Genomic DNA, 19,211 nt, shown 5'->3' on the forward strand with positions numbered 1-19,211 from the left:
ATTGATGCACAGCACCAGATTGACATTTTGCAAATGCTCACGGCACCGGAGGAGGCAATTGCCAATTGGCAAAATCACAGCACAGAAGCTGTGAGCGATTCGGGCGACAAAACGCTGCCGCTCGATGCCGCTGCCTGCCTTCTGGGCCCTGGGCTCATGAATGAGGCTGAGCCTCAATCAATCACTGAGAGAAAAGTCGCTGACCAAAGCCAGGGACTAGAAAAGCACCAAAGAAATATGTTTGGATTCGCAAGTTGGTTTATTTAAATCAATATTACAACAAATGGATATAAAGTAAAATTGTAACCATTCAATAAACAGCTATCACTAAAACTAAAATGTTTTTTGAGCTCCATAATTATAATATTCGTGCCAAATTGACTTAAACTAAAATTAGACCTATAAATTAAACGATATTGAAAACCTTTTGATTTTAATTGCATTGAAGTTTAAACAACTTAAATATTTTTAAAAGTATGTCACCATAAATAATAAAAATTAAAATACAATATTTTTTTATTGGATTAAATTATTTGTCATAGCTTGATTAAAAGGAATCTTTGTAAAAAAAATTTTTCTAATTTAATGTTGGATATATTAAGAGTATAAAGTTTCTTACTATATTTGTCTTTATTTACCAAAATGTTTTTTTTATTAAGGGGAAACTTTTGTTAATACTGTTCTTGTAATTAACATAATAGCCACCACATTTTTCCAGTGTAATCCTCAAGGCAGGCTTGGCCGTCGTCTTCGTCGTTGACTTTGTTGTGGATTGACGCTCACAGCTTGACGAGTTGACGGGTTAGAGATCGCTAGCTCCGACTGTGACTTTTGGGCAGAGGGTTTTCCGGGGGCAGGGGGCCCGGAGACATGGGCGGAACAAGGGGGAAAAGGGGACTGGGTGTTCGGTGGGAGGGAAAGCGGGCTAAGTAAGGTAGTACATCCCAATGCCTCCTCGCATTGTCAGCAGTGAATTGTAGTGCAAATAAATTTCAATTGCGAGACACATTCTCCCACTGACATTGTTTGACACTTCTTCGGCTGCACAATTTGCATGTCGAAGGCGAGAAAAGGAGGGGAGAGAAACCCAGCAGATCTTTAAGTTTATTGTTTGATCTTTAAAGATTGGCCAACACCCAGCAGCGACCGTTTCATTTTTTGCCTTTTTGCTAACAAGCTCAACACAGTCGGAGCCAGACGCTCAAGTCGAAGTCGGAGTCGAAGACGAAGATGACGATGACGGTGATGAGGAAGACGCACCCAGGCTACCAATCTTAACTCTTCGAGCTCCATTTACGGGCTATTTGGAACCGGGGTGCTGTGAGTCTCTACACTGGAAAAGCTTAATTAAAATTGAAACATCATAATTATCCTTTGGTCAAAATAATAAAAACAAGCATGATTTTGTTGCGTGAAAGGAAAGCCTTCTAATATTTTCGACTTCATTCGTTCCGAATGTTCCTAATACTTTCGCCAAATTTTAACTTTCAAGCCTATAAATCATGCAATCAACTATACAAACAATTATTGTTCAGCATAAAATGTTAAATCCTTTACAACCATTACTAAACTAATGGCTAACCAAAATAAAAAGGAATATAAAAATAATAGTTTAACAACAAAATTAGCAAAATTTAAATTTAAGACCCATTAAATGGATTTTACTGCATTTTTGTGTGTGCATTTTCTCCCTCAGTGTGTATCTGCTCCAAATGCATTAAGTGTTTTGGCGCTTTTATTTGCTACCCACTCGCCGGGGAGTCGCAGGCGGAACAGCAAGACGACTTGATAGCTACACCCTAATCTCGTGTGGACCACTTTCCGCACCTACAACAACACATCGCCCCGATAGAGCCAACACCAACGCGCGATAAATGTCTCCACGGCGCTGGAACTCCCAGATGGATGCCACAGCATCGCGGCAGATATATATGCCAGTATGGTATGGCAAATGGCAGTGTGGCAGTATGGCTGTGGAAAGGAAGGAAGCTGGTGGCCGGGCCTCTCGATATTTAACACCTAGACAGTCGGAGACTAAACGCTCGAACTGGATTGGGGCATGGCCCGATAACTGGCGATGAAGCGTTGAAAACTCAGTCGCGGGCCTCACTTTTGGATGCAATTGCCGCAATCTGCGAGTAACAAGCATAACACGCCCACTGTGCCGAGAAACTGGCCCGGGGGTCTGCAATTGGGCTAACAGTTGCACAAATGGAACGGAAATTGTTAGCCAGCCAGGCAAACAAAGTTATCAAAATGAGCTTCGATGGGGGAGATTTATGTTCGCGCACTTAGGTTTCCCCTAAACTATTTATGCTTCGGGTCATAAACATCTAATTTTATTTATTTCCATTTAAAACTTGTTCAAAACTAAGACTAACACATATACCGATTTTTAATAATACTAGTCTCATTTAACTTTAATTAATGAATTTTATGCGATGTCTGCTGAAAATTCGTCACATACGTTGGTATTTTTTATTTTTGGTTTAATTTCTCCCGACTTAGCGACTAAAAATTGTAATAATTACTTTTAAAATATAAATTTAATGAATATTAGCTGGAAGATTTTACTATTATTTAAAGTATCTAAAATATTTATAAAGCAAAAAAATAATAATAAGCAGTTGTTGTTTTGAAAAAATACTTTAAAAATTGCATTCTGGCTTATTGTAGGAACAGGTGAAAAGTTTTATTGATTCTTTTTTAAAATTTTAAAATGGCAAATTGAAAAACAAACTTTACTGATTTTCAATAATATATATTTAAAATAAAATCCTATAGTGAATGAATGAATAAGAAATGGAAATATAAATCCCAAACGATAGACAAGTGCCACATAATTCTGCGTTCCTAACTTCCAACCACAATAAACATCGAGTAGCCACACTTGAGATTTACATACTGAACTCTGAGCCCAGTGATTCACAAAACCCGAACCGATTATGAAACAGGAGTTGCGTTTTGGGATGCGTTCGATCGTTTCCCAGGGTGAAAAAACAAGGCAGACAAAAGCCGCAGCCTAAACGCCGCTAAGTGCTTGGGCTTTGTATGGGTTTTGTGGTTTGGTGGGTGCCATGGATCGGGATAGAGTGTATCGGTGGTTTTTGGGTTCAAGGGGTAGCTGGGGAGGAGCACTGGACACAAGGGGCACCCGGCATGACTTTGCTCAATGTGAGTCTTATGCGCATACCGCATTAACTACTCCATAAAAGGTGTAAAGAAATCACTTAAGTACTTGGATGTCACTCCTTTGTCAAACTAAATCATAGTAGGGAACGGAACCCATCGTGAATCCATCTTTCTCTCTATAAATAAATACGTGTCTATATGCACGCAGGAAAACCTACAGTTTTATTGCTGAATTTGTTTATTATTGTGATGAAATTTTATGTTGACTTTATAATATTTCTTTTAAAAACCCCTGTTCAAATAATGGTTTAATTATCCCACATTAAAAAATAAAACACCATCGAAATATATTGTTTAAGCTGATGAATAAGTAATATAATTGTTACGGAATTTCTTGTTAGCTTAAGCTATAACATGGTTAGAAGTAATGAAATTTATTTTTTAACGACCTCGCCTTGAATCCCATAGTTTCAAGAATTTTTCTCGGTGTGTGCATATTCACGAGGAAAATATAGGCGTAGAATGCTTTCGGTTGTAAAGAATAAAACGGGGGAGTTTTATTGACAGCCGCAATTACCACATAATCATGCAACAAATATGATGGTTGCTGGCTTTTTCACGATTGAAGGGGCTTCCCCTTCCCCAAAAAATATCGGTTGTTGTTGCTGGTGATGCTGCTGTTGTTATTATTGTTGCTGATGACGTAGAGACGACGTCTGAAAGGCAACAGGCTGGCAGGCAGCTCAACTCAACTCAGCGGACCTGGCAACGTGCTGATCCATTACGGCAGCTATCCCCCGCCCTTCCTTCCGTCCCCATCGAGGAGCGACAATCACAGGTACCAGGTACATTTTGTCTAGACTTATTGAGTGATCGTGGCAGGAGCCAAGGCTGCAACAACAGCAACACCAACAGCAACTAGAAGGCGCAGCCGTTTTTTTAATGGGGTGGCAATCACTTTGAACGGCGACGACGAGTCGAACGTTAAAGCCTGCACACAGGAAAAATATTACTTAATATATGATAGGACTCAGGACATATTTTAAAACAAATGTAAACGTTAAAAATGATCGAAGGCACAAAAATCAAATTTTAGTAATACAAAGGTTCTTATTTTTATGAAGATTAATAATTATACATTACTGATTCCATTATCCTTTTTCAAAAATTGTTAAATATTGTTTTCATTTTCCTATATCAAAAACATTGATAAAAAGTCAAAGAAGCCGAGTATTATTATACGAAGTCCAAATAACAGTTAATTGGAAAAACACTAGCTTAAACAAATTAAAACTTTGGTACAAATGTATTTTTTACATTCTATAATATTTAAAGGTTTTTATTGTAATTTTATCGTTTAAGCAAAGCAAATAAAAGTTTTAGAATTTATATCAATTGTTCCATTTTATTTAATACATTTTAAGTATACTCAATTTTGAGTTCCCTACCACACAAATATTACCGTGGAAATCTATAAGAATCTATAAGAAAACTGGTAATTTTTCTCTCTGTGTATAAATCAAAGAGCAGAAGAGGGATCGGGATCTGAGGCAGGCCCCACAAATTATGGTCAGGAGGCGAACGATGCCGAAGAAAGCCAAGCATCGTGGCAGAGGCTCGTTTTGTGCTCTGAACTGGGTTGGCAGATACTTAAGAAATATGTTATTAAATAATAATGGAGTGCGTGGTTAATAGATACAACGTCAGCAGTGGCCAAAAGCCCCAACTGCAGATGCAGTCTGGGAGAAGTGTGCGATCGGGGGCTTCGCTTGGGGCCTCATCGACAATCATTGTTAACAATCAATTAAGGAAATAAGTTGTTTATAAAATGTGGCTATTACCCGAAGATCGCCCGGCTACCATAAATACCAGTAAACTATGGGTTTCCCCAGCATAATGCCGCCCACCTCTAAACCGCCCAACCAGATGATAAAATATTACACTGGGCCACGTTGAAACTAATTTTGAATGTGAAAGTCGAAAGGTATTAAAGGTAAAAATTTAATCACAAAATATGTAGTACTACAATTTAAGAAAAATACGTTTAGGGACAGATTTTGCAAGATATACTGCGAATAATAAAAACTGGCATAATGGAATTTAAATCAAAGTGAAACCGATATCTAATCTGCCCATGACAAATACTAACTTTCTTTTAAACATCTCCCCATTTATCAATCCAATTCCAAGTTGACCACTGTAAATTGATGTTTTTTCGAAGAAGAAACAATCACTATGGCCCCAATGCTGCTGGCGAAAATGTTTTAATTAATGTGGCAGACAGTTAATGAAACTGTTATAGTTATACATGTATAAGCGAGTATGACTATACATTATTACCATATACGTAGCACTCCACAGTCCACTTCGGAGAGTTTATTAACCCGACTAAAACAGAAAACGACAATCGATGGATCGACTGACCAAAAAAGGGCTTTTTATATTCCAGTGAGCAGAGCGAAGATCATTAATCAAAACACCCCAGCAGGCGGTTCGAACTTTGGTAGCAGGCAGGGGACCCAAAAAGACTACCGAACTGTACTACTTGACCACACCGAGCAAAAATTTGAGAATATCAGTTGCATAATGCCACCAATTCGAAATTTTTCAATGAAAATAAACTTAAATTTGTCTAGTGTTTATAGGAAAGTGCATTAGATATTCTATAAATAGGTTATATCTCTACGTTGATGATGATCTGATTTTTTATACATTTAAAATTGTTTCGAGATGTTAAATATTTTTACATTTAATATAACGCTGTCAAAACGAAAACGATATTTAATTATATTATAATTTCATTGCTGCATATATAGTCGGTCTTTGATCCTATTTTGCTATAGTAAAAATATAACTAATTGTGCTTGGGTTCATCACAATAAGGAGTCATTTTGATAAGGATGTTATTAACAAATGGTCAAACTGCAGTAAAATTTTTCCGTGTGTAAATCTAAAAGCGAGCCGAAGAAGTAGGCCCCATATGATTAGTGGCGGTGGCTACTTTAATGAGCGTTAACTGCCTGGCCTCAAAGTTCATTAGGTGCAGTCGGCTTATGATTGATGCCCCCAAACAAATGGCGGAAAATTCTGGTGCCAAAATCAGAATCGAAATCGGCCACAAGTCCGATGCTTAAATTGAAACATAAATCAAAATTCCAGTTTGAATTTTTCAGATTTCGTTTTTATCCACTAGCCCACTGATTTTCGTATGCTTTTTACGCGGAGGGTTTTTTAAATCAATGCGGAAAGCCAATCAGCCAGTTGCCATCTCCAAATCTCTGGCCAAAAATCGCACAATTTCGGACTTCGATCAGCGTTCAGCGCATGTGGCGTTAATTTTGATTAATGGCCGAAATTGCTGGCTGACCATTTTCGAATTTTAATTGTTTTCAAATCGGCGGGCGAGTCCGCGAGTCTCGTTCTACAAATAATTATAAGCAGTTTTTAATGATGGCCCCAGAAGGAGAATAGCCAAACAAAAGCTCCTAGCAGCAGCACTAATTGTTACAGATCCAGCGAAGAGCGCTCAACTTGCTACCAGTTCTGACCCGCGGCTTTTGTCTGGCTTCTTGTACGCTCCGAAAATACATATTCTTTTTTTGTGGTCCATAAAAGCAAGTGCCGCTAAATGGCCAAAGGGGGTGGACAGGCGAACAGAGGCCGTTTAGGAGGGGAGCACGTGCTCAATCCACCTCACAAAGCCGATCCGAAAACAATTAGGCAAGAATAGAAATTCATTTCGGAGGAAAGGGGAGTTCGAGAAGAAGATGTGTTTGGAAATAGCCCCATGAAGAAGTCTCAGTTAAATATACATTTGAAGGGGTTTATCAAGTGAAGCGTTAACCGAAATCATTCTTGGAAAATAACTTATGTCGTGCGGTAATTTTTTAAGAAGGTCACAGAAAAAGTATGGTAATTGGGGGCTTAAGTAAATTATTTTATTGATTTCCTAGGTACCTTAAAAATAGTTGTTAATGAGTTCATTTTTTATTTTAACGGATTCCGATTTCGCTACAACTTTATAAAGTTCCATATAAAAATTATACAAAAATTTAAATACATAAGCGAAAGTATAACGACAATTTTTCAAAATAAAATAAAGAGGTATTAAAATTTACTCTTCTCCTGCAACATATCAAACATCTCGCGTATTTTTAAGCAACCTTTTGAATAAGGGAATAAAGAAATTATAAAGTTATAAAATTTAAATCTTTAAGTGCTATGACATAATATATTTGTACAACATTTGTGTAGTTCCTCACAACAAGCATGTAGAAAATGAAGTAAGAATTTAATTTACTTCAAGAATGTAGTCAGATTTATAGCAATTGATATTTAGAAATGCCATAATTCCTTTAGAACTCGATTTCATAATTATCATGGCTATGGCTTAGTAGAAAAAATAATCATTTCCAGAAGAATCTCTGGAAGAATACCCTCTATCCTTATGGCATGCCGCAAATAACTGTAACCCGTGCCCAGTTCCCCCCGTCGGTGCATCGTTTCAAATCCATCAAAACTCGTTGATTGTTCTTAATTGCCCTGAAATTGCATGACCACCTACTAATCTTGCCTGCTCCGAGGTAGAATCTTGCGGTAGATCCCTTTAACCTTTCCGCACCAAAAGTACGAAAAATACGAAAAATGCCCGATGCTCGATGGCTTTTGTTTCTCCGCTGGTGCAGATGCTGATCCTGATGGTCTTGCCGCTGCTGTGGCTGCAAATTCCATAAATCTGTCAAGCGGGGAGCGTCGCACATCTTGCACTTGTTCTTCTCTGTTTCGCGAAAATCTTGACATGTGAAATACGCAGATTTGCCAGGTTTTATGGGCCGCACTTGGGAGCGGAGGACCACAGAGGCAGTGATGATGCTACATGTTGCAGGTTGCATCTTGCAACTTGCAGCTTGGGATGCTGCATGTGGCATGCATTCCGTGCATTCGCCCAGTGCCATAAACTTTGGCTAAAAGCGCACCAAAAGCAGCGGCGGCAGCAGCCAAAGTACAAAGCGGCCGCTCCACACACACAGACACACATATACACTTGCCAAATGGCGAGAGGAGGGGGAGGGGAAAAGGGGAGGGGGCAGGAGGTCGGTGGGTGGGGGCAGCCACGATGACCCGGGCACTTGAACTGGCTCTGGAAGCTCATACATGGGATGCCTGCCTGGATGGATTGATGGATTGCGGCTGTAGTTGTTGCTGTTAGCTACACTGAGAAAAATCAAAGGGCTTCAACTAAATTTCTATTAATTTAAAGATTGACATTGAAAATTACTTGGTTTCTGGCACAGGTTGAAAATCAAAGTTTAATAAAATGCTTTTTATACCCTTGCAGAGGGTATTATAATTTTGGTCAAAAGTGTGCAACGCAGTGAAGGAGACATCTCCGACCCTATAAAGTATATATATTCTTGATCAGGATCACCTCCTGAGTTGATATAGCCATGTCCGTCTGTCCGTCTGTCCGTCTGTCCGTCTGTCCGTCTGTCCGTCTGTCTGTCCGTCTGTCTGTTTCTACGCGAACTAGTCTCTCAGTTTTAAAGATATCGAATTGAAACTTTGCACACACCCTTCTTTCCTTTGCACGCAGTATATAAGTCGGAACGGCCGGGATCGGCCGACTATATCCTATAGCTGCCATATAACTGATAGATCGGAAATGCCATAACTCTGCTGTTTGTTAGGTTAGGAAGTTGGGACTTTCTATGGGTTTTATATTTGGCCAATCAATCCGACGTACCAAATTTCATAAGGATCGGCCGACTATATCTTATAGCTGCCATATAACTGATTGATCGGAAATGCCATAACTTTGGTGTTTGTAAAGTTAGGAAGTTGGGATTTTCTATGGGTTTTATATTTGGCCAATCAATCCGACGTACCAAATTTCATAAGGATCGGCCGACTATATCTTATAGCTGCCATATAACTGATTGATCGGAAATGCCATAACTTTGGTGTTTGTAAAGTTAGGAAGTTGGGATTTTCTATGGGTTTTATATTTGGCCAATCAATCCGACGTACCAAATTTCATAAGGATCGGCCGACTATATCTTATAGCTGCCATATAACTGATTGATCGGAAATGCCATAACTTTGGTGTTTGTAAATTTAGGAAGTTGGGATTTTCTATGGGTTTTATATTTGGCCAATCAATCCGACGTACCAAATTTCATAAGGATCGGCCGACTATATCTTATAGCTGCCATATAACTGATTGATCGGAAATGCCATAACTTTGGTGTTTGTAAAGTTAGGAAGTTGGGATTTTCTATGGGTTTTATATTTGGCCAATCAATCCGACGTACCAAATTTCATAAGGATCGGCCGACTATATCTTATAGCTGCCATATAACTGATTGATCGGAAATGCCATAACTTTGGTGTTTGTAAATTTAGGAAGTTGGGATTTTCTATGGGTTTTATATTTGGCCAACTATATCTTATAGCTGCCATATAACTGATTGATCGGAAATGCCATAACTTTGGTGTTTGTAAAGTTAGGAAGTTGGGATTTTCTATGGGTTTTATTTTTGCCTAATCAATCCGACATATCAAATTTCATAAGGATCGGCCGACTATATTCTATAACTGCCATATAACTGAACGATTGGAAATGCCATAACTTTGGTGTTTTTAAAGTTAGGAAGTTGGGATTTTTTATGAGTATTAAGAATGCATTATGAATGATTTTGGAGAATATAATTTGCAGAATATTCTGCAAGGGTATTTCAACTTCGGCTCCGCCCGAAGTTAGCTTTCCTTTCTTGTTTTACATAAGATGGAAATAATTCCCTTCGCATTTTAACTCAACGAAATGTAGTTTATTTTACTGTTGTACAGTATCAAAGTTTTATTCAAAACCAACAAACCAATTATTTTTAAAAATAATTTGTTTAAAATGTATTAAATAGTATAGATTGTGTTATAATTTTCAACTATAACCAGTTGGCCAGCAAATATTATAATTCTAGAAAAAACCGTTAATTTTTATCACAATATTTTGTTTATTTTTGTGTTAGGTTAACAAGCATGTTGGTAGCAATTATTTAAGAAAATAATTGTAAAGTAGTTTTATTACTACAAATTAAATTTGTCGTAAATAAGAACTTAAACTGAGTTATACTGAAAATGACCACAGTTTCTATACAAACTGAACTATACTGCTTTGTATATTTTTGTTCAGTGTATTGCTGCTGTTCGGTGCAAATGAAGACCTGCTCGGCCTGCCACTTGCCACAGAACAGAGAAAAAAATACAAAAAATCATCGAAAAGCTAATTTAAAGCAATTTAGTTTGAAACGCGCACACATTTCCATGCCGCTCCGCAAACGAAAAGCATCTGCACGAAATGAGGTTGAATGCAACAGCAACATTAGCAGCAGCAACATCAACCAGAACAACAGCAACATCGGCAGTAACAATTTTTTGAATGCAACGGGCAGAGACTTATTTATTATATCCAATGGTAGCAGCCACTTCTGATGGCCCTGAGTTGATAGTCCGCAGGCATTGACACAAACCCAAAGTAACTAGCCACATTCTCTCACCCGCTTTTGCAATTATTCGATTAGAAATTCCGTTAGTGCAGCAGTTTCTTCATGGATTTTTATTATATATTGTGGACCGAGCTTTCGGGGCTACTAGGTTTACAGCTCCAATGAACTGCAGTTCCTTTAGCTTTTCAAATACATCAAAGTCTGAGGTTCCAGTGAAATATTAGTTTAGGAGAAAATTAAAGAAGAAGATGGGAAGACACCGAAGAGAAAGGACGACTGGTAAATGCTCTAATGCCATAAAAGAAGATTTACAGATAGGGAAACGATGTGAATTTTCTTAGCCACCCACGGGTGATTAACTGCTTAAATCGGGTGCTGACGGTTGTCTCGGACCTGCTGCCACAGGTCGTATACTTAATGCTCTGTTCACCATGCCATTCTAACTGTTATCATTATTGCAGCTTGTAAAATTTTTGAAGAACCTGTCTAAAGAAATTCAGCTAAGTTAAGTGCGGTTAAACAATTTACTGGATACAAAATTAAATAGAAGAACCGAAAACGTTACTGTTCTTTTAATAAATCTTGGATAGTCTAAAAAAGTTTATCTAAATAAATATCATCAAAGAATTGATAATCAATAAAAAAATTGTAAACTTGGAAATGATTTTAACAACAGGAGAAACATATATATTTGTTTTCAATATGATAATTGAATTTTAATTGTTTATTTTAGGAAAATATAAAGTATTTTATATATTCCGTTTTTTCCAGTGCTGTTAATAATAGTTTGGTGTGCAAAACAGCAATAAAAACGTAATTAAAGTCTTTCTAAATTGATTCAACCGTTGACGATAGCAAAAGGGTAAAGCGTTTTTGGACTACTTAAATGCAGACTCTGAAAATCCGATTGAGGCCAGAAATTGAGTTTTTGGCGTTTTTCGCTACCTTCTTTTAGGCAAAAACCAATCTAATTGCTTTTGGTTTTTTCTCTTCTTACTGGCTACTGCAGGGCTAATGAACCAATTACTAGTGGAGGCCATAAAAAATAGTAACGGCCGCAGAACACAAAATAGAAAAGCGGGCGCGCAGCTTAAGTGCCTTGGATTTGGTTTAGACTAGAATTCCCACCGTCACCAAGTGACTAACTATATGCATAGCGCGGGATCCGATCCGAGATCATGGCTGACCTCAAAGCCAAACTAAAACGAAACCGAAAAGCGGCGGAGACCTCAACTAGACCGACATTAAACAGCCGAAAAGAGCCGCCAGGCAAACGGCCAGCAACCCACACTGCGATCCACCAACGATCTCTCGATCGATTCCGAGGTGCACGATGGATGAAAACCCCGGAGAACCGCAGTCGGGTAACAATATCGAAAATGCAGCCAGGCACAGAAGATATTGCGACTGTCATAAAACAATATTATTGGCATTATTACATTTAAGTGTTGACAGCATAATAAAATAATTGTCGACAGACAATTTACAACTAGGCAAAAAAGAGGAGATATCGTTTCCGAGCATTTACAGATATTTTAGGCACTGTCTGCCGAATGGCTGGCTGACTGGCTGACTGGCTGGCTGGCTGTTGGATATCATGTCGATTCCCATGTAAAACACTTTTAAAAATCACACTCACAACTCAAACCGAATGCAAAGTGCAACAAGTCATCAAAGGCAGCCCAAGCACGGCTGGAAAATGGAAAGATTTTTCATAACCGCCGAGAGATCAAAAGAATTGTGCGGCGCTTAACGCAGAGATGAGAAGAGCTCTGGCGTTTTTTGAGCTTTTTTTTAGTTCGGCTCGGGGTTTGGAGTTCCCTCAACGACGACGCTCATTCATATAATTCACCCTCATTTCATAATAAATTGCTCTCAATTGATCACGACAATCGACAGCGATGAAAAGTCATGCCAAAGTTGACTCTGCGAGCGAGAAAACCGAAACGAACTCGAAAAAGGAAACATACGATACGAAATCCAATCGCAATGTTAAACCAAAGTAAAGCCGGGCAAACTTAAATTGGCAAAAAGGTGCGACGTCACACGGAGAAAAACTTATTTATGACCGAATGACTTTATTTATTTTTTATCATAACAAGGATATTTCTTTTCAATATACATGTAGCCAAAACTACATATATAAACATGAATTAGCAGTAAAATTGTTCAAATCATTTTTGTTATGCTGTTATTTTACACAATATAGCTTATAAATAAAAGGTCCTTATAAATCCAAGGTCAATGGGGGAAATATTGTAATATTATTTAGAAGTTTTAAAAATAAATATTTGGTTGCTAGTTAAAAAATATTTCCACATTTTAACCTGAAAGAAATATGCCTCATATATTAATCAAACATCAAAGGATTCGATGATAAGATAAAATTCAAATATTATATTATGGGATCTAATTAGTTATTTAGCTAATGATTTCGTTTCCTATTGGTTTTAAAATCAGAGCAAAGAATACAAATCTATTTGCGAGCTTCCAATTTAATATTTATATTTTTAATCATAAACTGTATTATAACTAAAACTTAATTTTTAATTGACCTTAAAAGTCCCAAGTAGCGACAGTTTTCAGGGTTTTTTTCTCTGTGTAAGCGTGTAAGGCGTTCATCTCCACTGATAGTTGGCGGCGTTAAGTTGTAGGTGCAGACTGGACAGAATCACCCTGCACCACCATGAACCACCATTAACCACCATGCACCGCCTGTCTGCGCAGCCAAGCAAATAAGTCATATGCCAAAACGGCTAAAGGTTTCTTCTCGGCTCGATAGGAAATTGCTCTAATATTTTGCCTTTTGTCTGATTGGAAATATCGCAGGCACCACCAAAGTGCCGAGAGATTTTTCTGTTGCCCCCTGTCCGCAGGAGGAAGAGACTTTTGCCGCTGACTGTGTGGATTGATGATGAATTATGTAGAGCACGAAAAGCGAAGTGCATTGCTGATGATGCCTCCTGAGCCTGATGGCGGGAATTGATCGCAAGCGAACTGCACTGAACTGAACGAACTGAAATGAGGTGAGCTGTTGAGTTTTGGTGTGGGAGCTGGACTGATTTGCCAATCGCTCACGAACTATAGGAATTTTAATGAAAGAAGAAAGAAAATAAACAAAGATGCGCACAGATCGTTTTCGAAAATATTTAATAGGGCATCAAAATATAAATTTAAAGAATTTGAAACTGGGCTGATTTGTAAGACAAGGCTTTTTTTTTTTAATAGAAAGTATAACTATCAAAATATAAATACAATTAAATTTGAACTAAATCGTAGGATAAATGGAAAATAGACTATTTATTCAGTATTCTTCAACATCAACAGTCAAATCAGTTTATTAAATTCAACTATATTAATAAGGTGCAAATGAGTTCATAATGAAATAACAAAGTTTTGAAGATAAATACTGGTTCAGTTTCCTAGAATCTATGACTGTCTAGTTACATTGTCGTTAAAATCTATTTCCCACAATTTCGCCAGATAAACCTTTCCTCTTTTTTATTACCCTTTTTATTAGATTTTTATATCAAAGCACTTCGCTAGAACAAGCTGATCAATACATGAGAGCATCAACGAAAGTCACAGACCAAATCACAGCCATCAAATGATAATGGAACGATAAATCTCTAATTGAAGCCAAGTCAAATGAAATTCGTTAGAAAAAGTTGTGTAAGCAATTCGTCCGACATTCTTTCGTCGACAGGTGAGCGGGATCAGTAAGACGTTCCAGGTGAGTCACAATTGCCAGACTTTGCTTAGTCAAATCATTTGGCCAACTAGAAAAAAAACGGGTAAGACAAGATGACAGAGGGAGATTTCTCGAAGGGGAGGGGTTGTTTTCCGACTGACCCGTTACAAGTTTACAAGTCTGTACGGTTTTGCTATTAGTAAGGTAATAACCGCGGGATACTAAAAATCACTCACTGGAAAAAAGCGATCAATTTGAGGGATTTTATATAGAAATTGATATCGATTCTAATTTTAATAGGTTTTCCTCTTAAGCTCCCATTATTCTATTTGTTTTTTAATTAAGAATCCCTTTAAAATAATAGTAGTATTTTAAATTTGCAAGAATGATCGGTATTTTTAAATTACCTTGCTATGAGCTCGTGATATGATTTTGAATACATGATCAGATTATAAATTTAAGGAGTTATCCAGGTCAGAAATTACTTCTTATACATGAATATTTAAACATTTCCTTAAGCTAATAACCCAATGCACTTTTCTTTCTCTGCACGAACACGTCTATGGTCAGAATTCATATGGTCCAGCGCAGACGCATCGGGGAATCGGGAAAAGAATAGAAGATGCCACGATGAACCCAAGCCCACATGCACTTTGCGGTAAACGAAGCCGTCTGCGGCACCAAATTGTGTTATCAAAAGCCTGGGAATTCGCCCTGCATGCCCACCAACCAGCCAAGTTACCCACCTACCGAAACCCAAAAGCCAAACCCCCATACGGGCCTAGAAAATTGTGCAAATTTTTGGTACAGGTAGCACACACAACACAATAAAGCTGCAGGAAAAGCTGGAAAAGGGGAAAGCAAAACTCGTTAGAGTCTGCGTGTGAGAGCCAGAGTCCAAGTCGAAGTCGAAGTTGAAGATGCAGCTGAAGACCAAACCGTAGCAGGGCACTCAAACAAAATAGGTGGTCTAAATTATACAACAATTGAATTTATAGCACGAATATATAAAAAAGAAATATAAATATTTTAAGGATTAAAGGAACCACGGACAATGATTTTAAAATGTACATTCAAATATTCCTCGAACGTCTCGGCTGTTTTTATAATCATGTTCTTGAAAAAAGAAAATTATACTTTGAAATACTTTTTATATTAACATGCTATTGATGGTTAATAAACTGTTTTTTAAAACACCAAATTAATTTTGGTGTTACATTTAAATTTTTTGGTTTTTAAGAAGTAAGCCTATTCTAATGCGGTGTAATGCGAACAAATTTGAAGCATCCAACAAAAAACGAAGTATCAATAAAATTGAATGGAACAAATTGTGAATAATTGAATTTAACAAAAATGTCTAAGAATTTTTCTGAGTGATCCAAGCTAACCCGAAATGAACCGAACCGGTGTCCACTGCACTAGCCAACAACATTGCATTATTTCACCAAATCATTTCATGCCACATTAATCCACTTTACCACCACCATCATCATCATCGCCGCCACCACCACCATTGCCGTCCAGCAACTGGCAACTGGCCAAATCTTGGGAACTTTCCTGACCAGGAACACGATCATGATGACGACGACGTGTGCCTAGAGGGTGTCAATTGTTGCATATGAAAAATTCGCAATTTGGGGTTGCCATGTGCTGGGAGTTGCTGTTGCTGTTGCTTTTGCAGTCGGAGTCGGAGTTGGAATGGAGCTCAATTTACTATTAGCGTGACTTTTGGGTTAGTTTTTCTATTCGTCATGCAAGGCATCGCTTATTGGCAGGCATTTTCCGTCTCGTACAGCCATTTCCATACTGCGGGCCAAATGGCTCCGACTCTTAAGTGCTTTATTGCATCAAGTGATCTTCTCTATAAATTCGAATAGGAAAACAAAAACCAAGGAAAAATATTTGGGAAAGGAACACTAAAGATTTATGCGTACACGGTAGTAAAAGATTCGGTTGAGATTGAGATGTGAAAAGACGTTTAATTAAGATCAGACTCTTTGTGTATCTGAAAACACAGAAATCTGTACCATTTTAAAACCTCAACTTTTAATTTTAAAAATGAATGCAAAAATAAGACACGGATATCAGTTTAGGTTTATAATAAATAATTTATTGCAATCAAAACAGTTGAACATAACCATTAGTCTAGATCTAAAATCATAAAAATAAATGCTAGAAGGAATCTTTATTTTTATGAGAGGTAAACGGTTTTTTGATTAGTCTTAAAACCCTAACTTAATACCATTCACGTTAGTTTCTGAAATGTGAAAAGAGATGTATATGATTTTCCTTTAAAGCTTCGCACATGTTGCAAAACTTTATCCTAGGTTAATCAATTACAATCACTCCAGAATGAGATCATCATTCAACTGCAATCTCTGCGCATAAAACTCGAATGATAAACGATGCACAGGCCATCCAAGTGGAAGACAAGCCAACTGATCGATCCTGTGAGTTCCACTGCGATGATGATCACAATGATGATGACGATGATAAATGTAGAACAACAGGCAAATAGCATTAAAAGCTGATTGATCGCTTAAAAGGTTTTATTAAGTCATAGCCGTGATCAGTTTTTTTTTAGTTGTATCTTAGTTGTTGTGTGTAGCCCATCTGTTGATCATATGTAATTTATTTGTCATATCACGTGTTAAACATTTAACAACTCATGGGCTAGGCCAGGTCCTCCCCGCCATCCCGCCGGTCCACCAGACTTCACATCAACCACTATAACCGGAGGCAAGTGCACAAGACCAAGTCGAAGTCGGTGCAGAAATCGAATAAAAAATAAAAATAAGTTGGGGCTATAAAGAACGAGCAGGGGAGAGAAGAAAACATTTGCACAGAGATCAATCTTGTGGCTGTAGAAAGAAAACCCAGGCAATAAGTCAAAACAATGGCCTGTCGCCAATGTCGTCGTCTTAAGAGTTGTATTCATACACTCTAAAAAATTAATATTCAATTACAATAACTTTGCCCCAATTAAACATTAATATTTCCAAAAACTCTAAAGGACCAAGAACCACAGTTTAAAAGATGGTTTTTAAAAACCTTAAACTAAAGTTGCAAATATGATTAATAATTTCTATTGCCTACTTTTAGATACCAATCCTCTCTTAATTTAATCAACATTTTTATCTATTATTCAAATTTAACATGTGATGGATAACAAGGAAATCGCTATGTTGTAAAAAGTCTATATATCAATTTATTGCATATTTTTCGAGTGCAGTCTGGGTCTCAGTTGTCGGTTCATCGGCTGTTCATAGTCCCCCTTTGGCAGTCAGTCAACCCCACGAAGATTAGCCTTGACTCTGGGCAATGCTAAACGAGCTGAATGAGTCGGGAATGAGACAGTAATGGGCTTCTTTAGTTGAGATACTAGACAACCCGAAAGGGGGGCGTGGGTGGGTGGAATTGGCATCGGAATCGGGCTGTTGTCGTGGTAAATGTGGTAACAGCGGACGACACTGATTGTGAGTCCTCAAGCCGGAGTTCCGAGCTGGAGGAGATGAACTGCCCGATAGGAGACCAGTCTATGGGAGACTGGAGAATGTGTGCGCTGGAAAGTGAGACAGGAGGTCAGGTTGCTCAAGTTGGCTAGGTGAATGGAATGGAAAGCCTGGAAGTCCTTCTAGGGTCATGACGGCGGCTGCTCTTTAACCGCGATTCAGGCTTCACAATTAATTATGAAGCTTTTGATTAATCGTAGGATAAGACCAGATGAAAGGATATTTCTTAGATGAAGATCTGTGAGTAAAAGGTGCCAGTAAGATCAGACATTGGACATCGTAAAGTTGTTCCTTAATGGTGTTGGCATAAACAATACTTTTATTACGTATTACTTCAAGACTTTTGAGAATCAGATTAATAATAAAAGGATATCTATCTTAAAATACACATTTTTAATGGATACACATTGAAATTACTTATAATGATTTGTTTATAAAATCATACAGGCTAACATGGAATAACTTTAGAAACTTGTTTTGCTTTATGGTAAATTAAATCAGAAAAGAAAAACAAGTTAATAAGCTTATAATAGGTATAATTATAGCGATTTCACGTTTGTTATTGATCAAATCTTTTTAGAGAGTACCACTTAAATTATTAAAAATGCACTCAGAGGCCATCGAATTCAGAAGCCAGCTACAAAGTTACCATCAACCCATATATCTTCCCATATAATCCTATTCTCTGGGCGATAGAAATCCTTTTTTTCCCTGACAGTTTTCACCGAACAAAATCAAGTCTTTCGGTGTGATTAGAATAAAGTAAGCAGGAAAATCAATTTAAATAGCGCCATGTGAGCGTCAGGAGTCAGAAATCGAGGCTTGCACAATGCCGGCGATTGGGGCCACAGCCGTCGGATGACAGGCAGGCACCACCGGCGAGCTGGGACGCAATTACACCTCGGTGGGGCAGGTGGTGCTCCTGCCACGGAGTCGGACTCAAATTCAGTACACCGCTCCTGCTCGGCTTTGGTCATTCACACGTCTTGTTAGCGCGTCTTAATAAATTGCACGCAATCAACCTGCGCGCTTAGCTCCATTTAAGCGAGTCTGAGCGAGTAAATCTTGGCCAGAGCTCGGATCCGAGATCCCAGCTCCAACTGCAGCTCCAGCTCACAGCATGTGGCTGGTCAGCGGGCACCTTTTACTCCAGTCGGACATCGGTCTCATGGAAGGGGAAACGAAACCGATCGGATGGTAAGTAATTGATTGCGCTTCAATTGCAATTACCCATGCGCGGGGCAACGAGGGGGAGCGGGGCGCCACGCGAAAAAATACGAGTAAACTTGTGTAATTGTGGCGTAATAATGCGATTTCCGAGCCAAGACTTTTAGGCGACACCAATTTGCTTTGGCACACTCAAAAAATTATAAT

The sequence above is a fragment of the Drosophila rhopaloa genome, unplaced genomic scaffold (assembly GCF_018152115.1).
Source record: "Drosophila rhopaloa isolate 14029-0021.01 unplaced genomic scaffold, ASM1815211v1 contig_47, whole genome shotgun sequence".
In the NCBI taxonomy this organism is placed as follows: Eukaryota; Metazoa; Arthropoda; class Insecta; order Diptera; family Drosophilidae; genus Drosophila; species Drosophila rhopaloa.